This window comes from Heterodontus francisci, unplaced genomic scaffold (genome assembly GCF_036365525.1).
Source record: "Heterodontus francisci isolate sHetFra1 unplaced genomic scaffold, sHetFra1.hap1 HAP1_SCAFFOLD_75, whole genome shotgun sequence".
Taxonomy (NCBI): Eukaryota; Metazoa; Chordata; class Chondrichthyes; order Heterodontiformes; family Heterodontidae; genus Heterodontus; species Heterodontus francisci.
The window spans coordinates 2,619,947-2,630,812 of NW_027141820.1; positions in this window are offsets into that span (position 1 = coordinate 2,619,947).

The following is a 10,866-nucleotide window of genomic DNA, read 5'->3' on the forward strand; positions in this document are numbered from 1 at the left end:
AGTCTAGTTTCTTGCAGCACAGCAATGTCCACATTGAGCCTTGTGAGTTCCTTGTCAATCACAGCTGTCTTGTGTGTGCCATCAACCTGCAGAAGGTTGTCGGTAAGGCCAGGACACATGGTCCTTCCATTCCAGCTTGTGATGCGAAGCACTGGTGTCTTCTTTGTTGAGTTTGTCTTGCCTGGTGCAAAGATTATCAATCCGCCAGTTGAGAGATATCTCTCGAAGCTGTAAGCACCCATTGAAGCAAGTAGGTCGTGGCAGGACAGCACCTAACTGACTGGGGGCTGCACAGCTTGGAGTAGGTGGTAGTTATCCATTGAGACGCGATGATCTCTCCCACTGTCAAAAGTAGCCCCTAGTGCTCATACTCTACACCAATTGAGTGAGAGCTTATAATCGGTAACTGTTTCTTCCCATGTTTTGCTAATGTTTAACCATGAAGCTGGAGTGTCCTCTCCAGGACACAGGCCTGGGCAAATAGTATGGAGACACTGAGCATCAGGACCCCCTCTCAGCATTGCTAGTATTGTCCAAAGGAAAGGAAAAAACCAGTACTATTTGGTACCAGCTCTGCTGTAGGAGTTGCTGGAAAATTACCTGATAAGTAACAGGTATGGGGCTCCACTCCGGATTTACTGTCCGGGTTTACTCCCTAAGCCTTCTTCTCTCTCAAGACACCCACAGGGAAGTGAGACTTTTTGCCCATAGATGGGGCTCTGTTTCTTGGCATCAGGATGGAAGCACACGCCAGTGGGCCTGCATGACATGCACAAGGATATCACACACTGCCCCATCCCTGTGACAGCTCAGAGAGATACCCTGATGATAATATACCCCACAGGAAAATCACAAACAGCCCCCTCCCTAGGACAGCTCAGGGTCAGACACTGCACACACTGCAACAACAGTGACATTACTGGATTAGTCCCTCCATTCTGAAAAACAAGCATTCACCCTACTTTATGCTTTCCGTCTCTCAGCCAATTTTGTATCCACGCTGCCACTGCCTCTTTAATCCCATCTGCTCAAATTTTGTTAACAAGTCTATTTTATGGTACTTTTTCAAACACAATTTTGAAGTGCAGACACACACCATCAACCTCACCACCCTGGTCAACTCTCTCTGAAACCTCATCAAAGAAATTAATTCATTAATTAATTCATACACAATCTTCTGTTAACCAATCTGTACTGGCTGTCATTTATTAGCCCATGTTCTACCAAGTGCCAGTTAATTTTCTCCTGGATAATTGTCTCTAAAAGTTTCCCCACCACTGACATTTGACGAACTGGTCTGTAGTTCCTGGGTTTATCTCTCTTTTTAAACAGGGCTGTAAAATTAGCAATCCTTGCAGACTTATCTTTCAGTTCTGGAAAGTCTATTGTGGACAATCTCTTTGGGCATGACTTTAACCAATTAAAGCAACAGGATACTTGATTAATAAGTCCAGAACTTTTATTGAGAGTAAAATAGTACTTAATAATTGGAAGTAAAATTATCTTGAACAAACTTGGGGAATATAACTTTACAGCTCTAGCAGGTGTGTGGACTAGTCGGGCTTGGTCTCAGAGTGTCACGGTCCTCTTTGTCCAGCCTAGATCCCTCATCAGGTGGAGAACTTGGTCGATGATCTGAGCCTTTACCCCTGAGATCTTCTCGTGTTCCTGCACACTGAAACCTTACAAGATCCCTACTTTTAACCCCTGGATGGCCATCACACCACCTTGTAAAATAATAATTGGTCTGAGCTGTTGCTAGGTACATTTAATTAATGATGTCTTCCACTAACAGCCAACTGTCCTCAGAATCTCAGACATGAGTACAATGGAGTGGTTTCACACTGTCTCCCAAACTGATCTGAAACAAGTTTCCTATTCATTAAATCGAGACTCTTGAAAATGATGGAAATACTCAGCAGGTCTGGCAGCATCTGTGGAGAGAGAAACAGAGTTAACGTTTCAGATCTGTGATCTTTCATCAGAACTGGGCTGAAATTGTCTGAGGGACTGAGATTGTGGAATCAATTTCAGGGTCAAAAACATTGTACTCTGTAAGGATAGGAAGATGGTGATTATTAAGTATAGTGCAAGAATATAGATGCTTTTACATTATTTGAATCAACATTGATCACAATGACATTGATAACAATGGAAAAAGCAACACATGCATTTCACGACCACAGGACTTTGTAAAGCCTTTTACAGCCAATGAAGTACTTTCCAAGTGTCGTCACTGTACAGTACAATACAATACCCTACAATAAGGATATTTCACATTCGAGTCACGCAAGTCCCAGGCAATGACCTTCTGAAACAAGAGAGAATCTAACCCTCTCCCCTTGACATTCAACAGCATTACGAATGCTGAATCCCCCACGATGAACATCCTGGGGGTTACCATTGACCAGAAACTGAACTGCAGTAGTCATATAAATATCATGGCTACAAGAGCAGGTCAGACACTAGGAATCCTGCGGCGAGTAACTCACCTCCTGACTCCCCAAAGCCTGTCCCCTATCCACAAGGCACAAGTCAGGAGTGTGATGGAATCCTCTCCACTTGCCTGGATCGGTGCAGCTCCAACAACACTCAAGAAGCTCAACGTCATCCAGGACAAAGCAGCCCACTTGATTGGCACCTCATTCAATATATTCACTCTCTCCATCACCAACGCACAGTGGTAGCAGTGTGTACCATCCACAAGATGCACAGCAGCAAGGCAGCAAGCCTCCTTACACAGCACCTTCCAAACCCTTGACTTCTACTACCTAGAAGGACAAGGGCAGCAGATGCATGGGAACACCATCACCTGCAAGTTCCCTCTGAGCCACACACCATCCTGGAATTGGAACTATATCACCGTTCCTTCACTGTGGCTGGGTCAAAATCCTGGAACTCCCTTCCTAACAGCACCACATCGACTGCAGTGTTTCAAGAAGGCAGCTCACCACCACCTTCTCGAGGGAATTAGGGATGGGCAATAAGTGCAATAAATAAAAATAAAATCAATAAAAAATGACAATATCCTGTAATCCCCAAAAGTAGAAAATACATATGAAAATGAAAATATAATAAAACACAGTCAGCATGGATTTCACAAAGAAAGACTTGATTAAACTTATCTTTGAAGAATCAACAGCAAGAGTAATACAGCAGATGTAGAAGAGTTTAAGTTAATAAAGCCTCATCCTTTTAAGTGCCTGAACCAACAAATTGTGGGTTAACAAACAAGCACACTAACTGACAGAGCTAGGTGTTGTGCTTTCAAGGTTACCCGAAAGCAGGGTGTCAATGAGTTAAATCTTCAGGTTGCTGCAACCAGAATAGCCATTGTCCACGATCAGTTTTACTGTTACAAATAAAGGGTGGAACATTCATTGTGAATCTAAAGAAACAGTCTGGTCCTGCACACTGCAGACACATCCACGTCATCACCAGCCAGCTCTCCTATAATAGATGCAGTTATTTGACTTTTCACCATTAGCTCCATGGAATTAATTTTGAAAGATTTTAAATTCCAAGAAGCTTTGTGAATATTCAGCCCTTGAGAAGAAATCATTCCCTGGCCACAGTGGAGAGAGCATTGAAAATAAAACAGTAGACTGTCAGGTAACACAGAGAATGCTCATCAGCTAATCTATAATTGCTTAGTTTTCTTACTTTTGCTCTTATTATTCTGTTTTTCATCCTTTTCAGTTCCTGACTCCGGATATTATTGTGATTAAATGTGAAAAGATACACTGTGTCTCAGCCCCGGTATATTGGCTCTTTCTCTGTGCAGTGCTGTGTGCACTCAGATACTGACAGTGTCTCTCCCTCCCTCAACTTTCCAGCCCTGACGGTGCAGAAAGCGCTGCTCAAAGTTACACATTCTGACTGTTTGCGGTTGATTAGTGAGAGATTATTAACGTATCCTTCTGCAGCGCTGCCTCGGTTAATAACAGCAGATGGAAGTCACATTTCAGATACAGAAACAGATGCATCAATTATTCCCTCTTTCCCAGAGTGAGTGAGGCCGGGACAAGCAGCAACATTCTGGCCCCACACTCTGCAATTACCCAGCACCAGCGGAAAGCAGTGAATACAGATTCAATCAGTGGGTTAATGTCCATTACAGGGATGCAAGATTCCACGGCCCAGGACAAACATCCCCATATACCGAGAACAAGCTCAGGAAAACCCGGGGGAGTTAATATCCCAATCACTGAGCTTTCCAGTAACATTGAACAAGTTCCTGAACTGAGTGAACCTTTCAAAGGACAGAAGTGATGACGAGGTCAAAAAGGTCTGAACAGTTGAGGTGACTGAGCGGTTTCAGCTTCTCTGTTCAGGTTGCAGCTTTCACTGGAGGCATGTGTTTAAATCCCACTTCTGACAACTTGATTTTCAGTTACTTTGCAGAGCTTCCTTGAAGGTTTGAGGTAGAGTAAATACTGAGGAACTGTTTCCAACTGCTGAACGGTCAGTAACCGAAGGTTACAGATTTAAAGTGACTCACAAAACCAGAAGGAACATGAGGAAAAATTCCTTTCTGCAACGTGTGGTTAGGATTTCAGTTATGTGGATAGATTGGAGAAGCTGGTGTTGTTCTCCTTAGAGAGAAGATTTGATAGAGGTGTTCACAATCATGAGGGGTCGTGACAGATCCGATAGAGAGAAACTGTTGGTGGAAGGATTGAGACTCAGGTAAAAGCTGTGGCTCAGTTGGTCCCACTCACCTCGAAATCACAAGCTTCTGGGTTCAGATTTCACAGCTGACAATCCAGTGCAGCACTGAGGTTGTTGAAGGTGCTGCCTTTCAGGTGTGATGTTAAACCAAGACCTGGTCTGCATGTTTGGGTGAATGTAAAAGATCCCATGCTGCAATTTCAAACAAGTGAAGAGCAATTCTCCCTGGTGTTGTGATCAATATTTGCCCCTCAATCAGATCAGTTGGTCATTATCACATTGCTGTTTGTGGGTATTAGCTGCTGCATTTCTGACATTACAACAGTGATGACACTTCAAAAGTATTTCATTGTTTACAAAGTGCTTTGATATATCCAGTGGTCAGGAAAGGTGCTATATAAATGCAAGTCTTTTCTTTCTTTATCACAACACATTGCAGTGTAAAAAATGGTTCCTCATGTCACCTCTGGTTCTTCTGCCAATCACCTGATATCTGTGTCCTCTGCTTACTGACCCTTTTACCACTGGAAACAGTTTCTCCTTATTTAAACTATTGAAAACCTCCATGATTTTGAACAAATGTGTCAAATCTTTTCTGAATTTTCTCTGCTGCAAGGAGAACAACCCCAGCTTCTCCAATCTCTCCACATAACTGAAATCCCTCACCCTGCTACCATTGTGGTAAATCTCTTTTTTATTCTTTCCTGGGTTGTGGGCACTGCTGACACAATGTGATTCCTATCAACGGAGCGGCCTGCTGACATCATCAGAGAGCGCCAAGCTGCGCATCGGCACAGCTGCATGTTGCCAGGGTTAAGTGGCACATGCACAGGATGATGTCATGGCTCAGCACCAACATCATCGCAAATCAGCGCCTGGTCCATCTTCGCACATGCACGCTAAAGCGTCATCGGGTATCCAGCCTCTCACTCAGCTGAAGGAAGCGGCTGAATGGGAGACTTTGAGGTTGGAGCTCTCCCCACTCGGCCTTGACGCTTCTTCTCCACAGCTGCTCGCTCTCCACCTCGCTGCTCCCCTGGCCGATTGTTCCCTGTTCGCGTCACCCAGCTCTCCTGCCACTCGCTCCCAGCCCCCCCAACCCCCACTCCAGCCATTAGCTCTATGCCGTGCCACTTTCCTCCTCTTGGTCACTCGTTCTTCACTCCTACGTCACGCTTTATGAGAGGCATAGATAGTGTAGATAGCCAGACTCTGTTTCCCATGGTAGGGGTGACTAAAACTAGAGGGCACAGATTTAAGCTAAGAGGGAGGAGGTTTGAAGGGGGTCAAAGGGGTAAATTTGTCACAGAAAGAATAGTGGGTATCTGGAATGAGCTGCCTGGTGGAGGCAGGAACAGTAGTCACATTTAAGAGGCATCTGGACAGGTACTTGAATGAGCAAGGCATGGAGGGATATGGAATAAATGCAGGCGGGTCGGATTAGTATCGATAGGCATTATGGTCGGCATGGACGCGGTGGGCCAAAGGACCTGGTTCTATGCTGTACGACTTTATGACTCTCTGTGACTCCTGTTAATTGTTTAATTATCCACCACCATTCAGGACTGGATGTGGCAGGACTGCAGAGCTTTGATCTGATCTGTTGATTGTGAGATTGCTTAGTTCTGTCTATTGCATGCTGCTTCCGCTATATGACATGCAAGTAATTCTGTGTTGTAGCTTCACCAGGTTGACACCTCATTTTTAGGTCTGCTTGGTGCTGCTCCTGACATGCCCTCCTGCACACTTCATTGAACCACTATTGCTCCCTTGGCTTGATGGTAATGGTAGAGTGAGGGATATGCCAGGCCATGAGGTAACATATTGTGTTTAAATACAATTCTGCTGCTGCTGATGGCCCACAGTGCCTCATGGATGCCCAGTTTTGAGCTGCCAGATCTGTTCATTTCTTCCCTCAGATATAATTGAAAAAAAATTCTGAAGAAATGCATGAACTAAATAAAAAGGAGAGAGAAATAAATACTGACAAACTAGATGGCAGCATTTGGAAGGTAAAAAGATTTCAGATTTATTATTGATGAGTGAGAGGAATTTCTCACACTTTGGGGCTTCTGTAAGTGGATTTACTGTATCAGAGTAGAAGTACTGTTTCAGGCCTTGTTAGCTCAGTTGGTAGAGCATGAGACTTTTAATCTCAGGGTCTTGGATTTGATACCATTGTTGTGTGGTTGCTCTTCCCTTTTTCAGTCTTCATCTGCAGAGAGTTCAAGGAGTGTTTGAAATTAAATTCAACAACATCACCAGATTTCAACCCCCATCCCTTGCCCCCCTCCCAGTGTAGTTGACAGGACCATCAACCTCTGCCTTCCCCCTTCCCCTCCCTCCCAGAACTGCGACAGGGATCCCCTTGTCCTCACTTTCCACCCCACCTGCCTCCACATCCAAAGGATCATCTTCCACCATTTCCACCACCTCCAGCGTGATGCCACCACCTACCTCATCTTCCCCTCCTCTGTCAGCATTCTGTGAGAATAAGAAATACTGAAATGTTGTTTCTACAGCTTGTGGACAGTTACCAAGAAGTCATTTGTACACAACATAATGAAATCACTGAAAAAGAGAACTGATAAGGGTATGTAACTAGAGACCTTAAGACAGTACATCACTGGCAAAGAGAACTGATAAGGGTATGTAAGTGGAGACCTTAAGACAGTACATCACTGAAAAAGAGAACTGATAAGGGTATGTAAGTACAGACCTTGGGACAGTACATCACTTACAAATTGTGCTTAGGCAGATAAAAGAGAAACAGCAAGAGTTAGAACAAAGGATGTAGTGAATAAGAAACTGCCCCACTAAGATAAAGGCTGACAGCTGCAAGTTAAAACACACAATGGAGAGCCAAATAAGGTAAAACAAAAACAAGAGTTAGGGGCTAGAAAGTTAGAGTAGGGGGAGAAGTAAACAGAGGAGGAGACTGTAGCAACCATAGGATAGGTTAGTGTCATAATACGTTATAACCAATAATGTAAAATAAAGGCGTGGACAAATGGATTTGTATTGTATAAACATGAACTGAATATGTTGATCGCAGTGCCTGCTTGTAGGACACCCGATCTTGCAAGAACGTTAAATAAACTTACTTCTTCAGAGTTTGACTTGGTGTAAATTATTATTAAGTGGGCTACGTTTCTCACAATTGGGGGCTCGTCCGGGATCTCTTCATCATTGCCGGGACCGCGGCCGACGACAGACGAGAAGAGGCGTCCCGTTAATTTAAAAACGGTCTCGTTTCTCTCGTTGGTAGTGGACCCGAGTAATTGACTGAAAACGATCCTAGGGAAGTAACTCTGAACGAGTATTTAGTGTGGCAGGTACACATGTGAAGTCAGGCAACTCCGTGCACGGACAAAGGTAAGAAAAACGACTTTTAAGTATTATCTTGGTGACTTATGGTTAACTGTAGGACAAGACCTTCTAAGTACCAAATGTCCTTGAGGAGTGAATTTTACAGTCCTGCAGTATAAGACCCTTCAGCTAGGAGGTGAGTACTGTATGGCATAAGACCCTTCAGTTAGGAGGTGAATACCGTAAGGTATAAGACCCTTCAGCTAGGAGGTGAATACCGTAGGGTACAAGACCCTTCAGTTAGGAGGTGAATACTGTCGGGGATAAGACCCTTCAGTTAGGAGGTGAATACCGTAAGGTATAAGACCCTTCAGCTAGGAGGTGAATACCGTAGGGTACAAGACCCTTCAGTTAACCATGGGAAATAAATCGTCTAAAAAGGAAGACGATGGGAGACAAGGAAAGTCTGCCGGCAACATCCCTCCAGAAAGTCCATTGGGACGGATGTTGGAGTATTGGGATTTAGAGTCAAAAACCAAGGAGAAAAAGACCCAAATATGATCTAAGGACAGCAAGAAGGACCACCCCTAAACCCGACGATAACGACGACGATAGAGACAGAGAGTCTCCAAAGACAATGATGCCCTTGAGAGAGGTACCAATAGGAAATAATGAAATTGGATTTGTTAGTGCACCATTAACGTCAGGAGAGGTAAGAGTGTTTAAAAAGGAAATGAAAGTCCTCGTAGAAGACCCCTGAAAATTTGGGAAAGAGAAAACCCTACCGGGGTAGGGGGAAACGAACCAGCTGAACAAAAATACCCTAATCAAGACCCGCAGTGGCAGAACAATAATATCGGCCATAGGGGCCAGATGAAAGACCTTAGAAATCTGATAGTAAAAGGCATTGTTGTAAACAAGTAGTTGAAGCCCCTGCAAAACTTATGCCTTTACAGAGTTACCTCAGGCCCCTCTTATGGCACAAGCAGGCGACGTATTGAGTGCGACCCCTCTGGGTGTTGAAGGCTGTTTCTAGACAAATAGAGACCATTAAAGGCACCTAGGTGGGATCAAGGGATTGATTTTTAAAAATGTTTTGAAGAATCAAAAGGGGGGACTGTGAGAACAGAATTTAGATTTTAGAATTTTTAAGAACAGAATTACATGGGAACATTTAAGATGAAACAATTAATCAGTCATGTATTGCTAACAAGCTAGCTGACTTCATAACTTCAGGGCTGCAGAGGCAACTTGGCCTTGCAGCTGGTACAGCGAGAGAGAGAGAGAGCGAGACATTGTACTTCAACAGCACTCTTCTTATCACCCAGACATGACAATCCTAGGGAAAGGCTAGAATGAAAAACATACCGACCAGGCTAATACACGCCCCCTTGTTAGAGGGTGGCTCAGCCTACCCTGAAACAATTAATCAGTCATGTACTGCTAACAAGCTAGCTTCAGTGCTGTAGGGAGGGACAGCTTATCAGAAATGACTTCATAACTTCAGGGCTGCAGAGGCAACTTGGCCTTGCAGCTGGTACAGCGAGAGAGAGAGAGAGAGACATTGTATTTCAACAGCACTCTTCTTATCACCCAGACATGACAATCCGAGGGAAAAGTTAGAAGGAAAAACATACCGACCAGGCTAATACACACACCCTTGTTACAGGGTGGCTCAGCCTACCCTTCTGATTCAGCAGTGGCTGAGTTTTTTATATTTGCTTTTATCTTATACTGCTTAAATGTTATTTGAGCAAATAGATCCATATAATCCGAGTGAATATATATAATCATATATAAGTTGATCAGTAGAGAGAGAAGGTTATCATAGAATGATAAAAGGGGGAATGTGGAAGTGAGCAGAAAGGCATGGCACTATGCTTAATGGGAAATATAGCCAAGTTTGGAATAGTAGCTTTGCTGAGCTTTGATTTTAAGTGGCAGAAACCACAATGAAATAGCTAAAAGGAAATGGCCAGAGTGTGTGCAAGCTGTGGCAGCCACAGCACTTCAGACCAAGGAGGTCATTTTACCCCGAAGCTATAACAAGAAATAGTTAGGGGATTGGGAATCTAATGGGACTTCCATACCCCTTGGCTCTCTCCCTCTTCAGGGCGGGTGGAAAGAATGAATCAGACCTTTAAGAAACACCTGTCCAAACTGATACTTGAAACAAGGTTACCCTGGACAAAATGTTTACCTATGGCGATACTCAGAATTCGGACAGCCCCTAGAAAAGATGTGGGACTGTCCCCCTATGAAATGCTATTCGGATTACCCTATATGGGAACCAGGGGCAAGATGCCAACCTTAGAAACTAAAGATTCGTTTCTAAAGAACTATATACTGGCGTTGTCTTCCTCATTGTCATTCCTCAGGAAGCAAGGCCTGTTAGCACAGACACCACCTCTCGAATTTGCAGTGCACAAGATCCAACCAGGAGATTGGGTTCTGGTGAAATCGTGGAAAGAGACTAAACTACAACTGAACTGGGAAAGACCATACCAGACTCTCCTAACCATTGAAACAGCCATAAGAACGGCAGAAAGAGGTTGGACCCACAACACAAGAATCAAGGGGCCGGTACAAACCCCGGCCGAGGAAGGAACTTGGACAACCGAATTAACAGAAGAACCATTGAAAATAAAGCTAAAAAGATTTTGAGTAACAAACTTTTTTTTAATATAACGGCGCGAGCGCGGAAATACTGTCTGTAATATTGTGTGCCTTCTTTCTTTCTTTCCAAAAGTAGCCAGGAAATAAAATGGGTTGGATGTTTTTGTATTACCCACTTCCAATTAGACAACAAGGTGTTTGGAGTAACAGTTAGAGAAGGGAAAAAGAAAGGTGAATTAAAATGTTGTTTTCAGGTAACAATAGATAAGA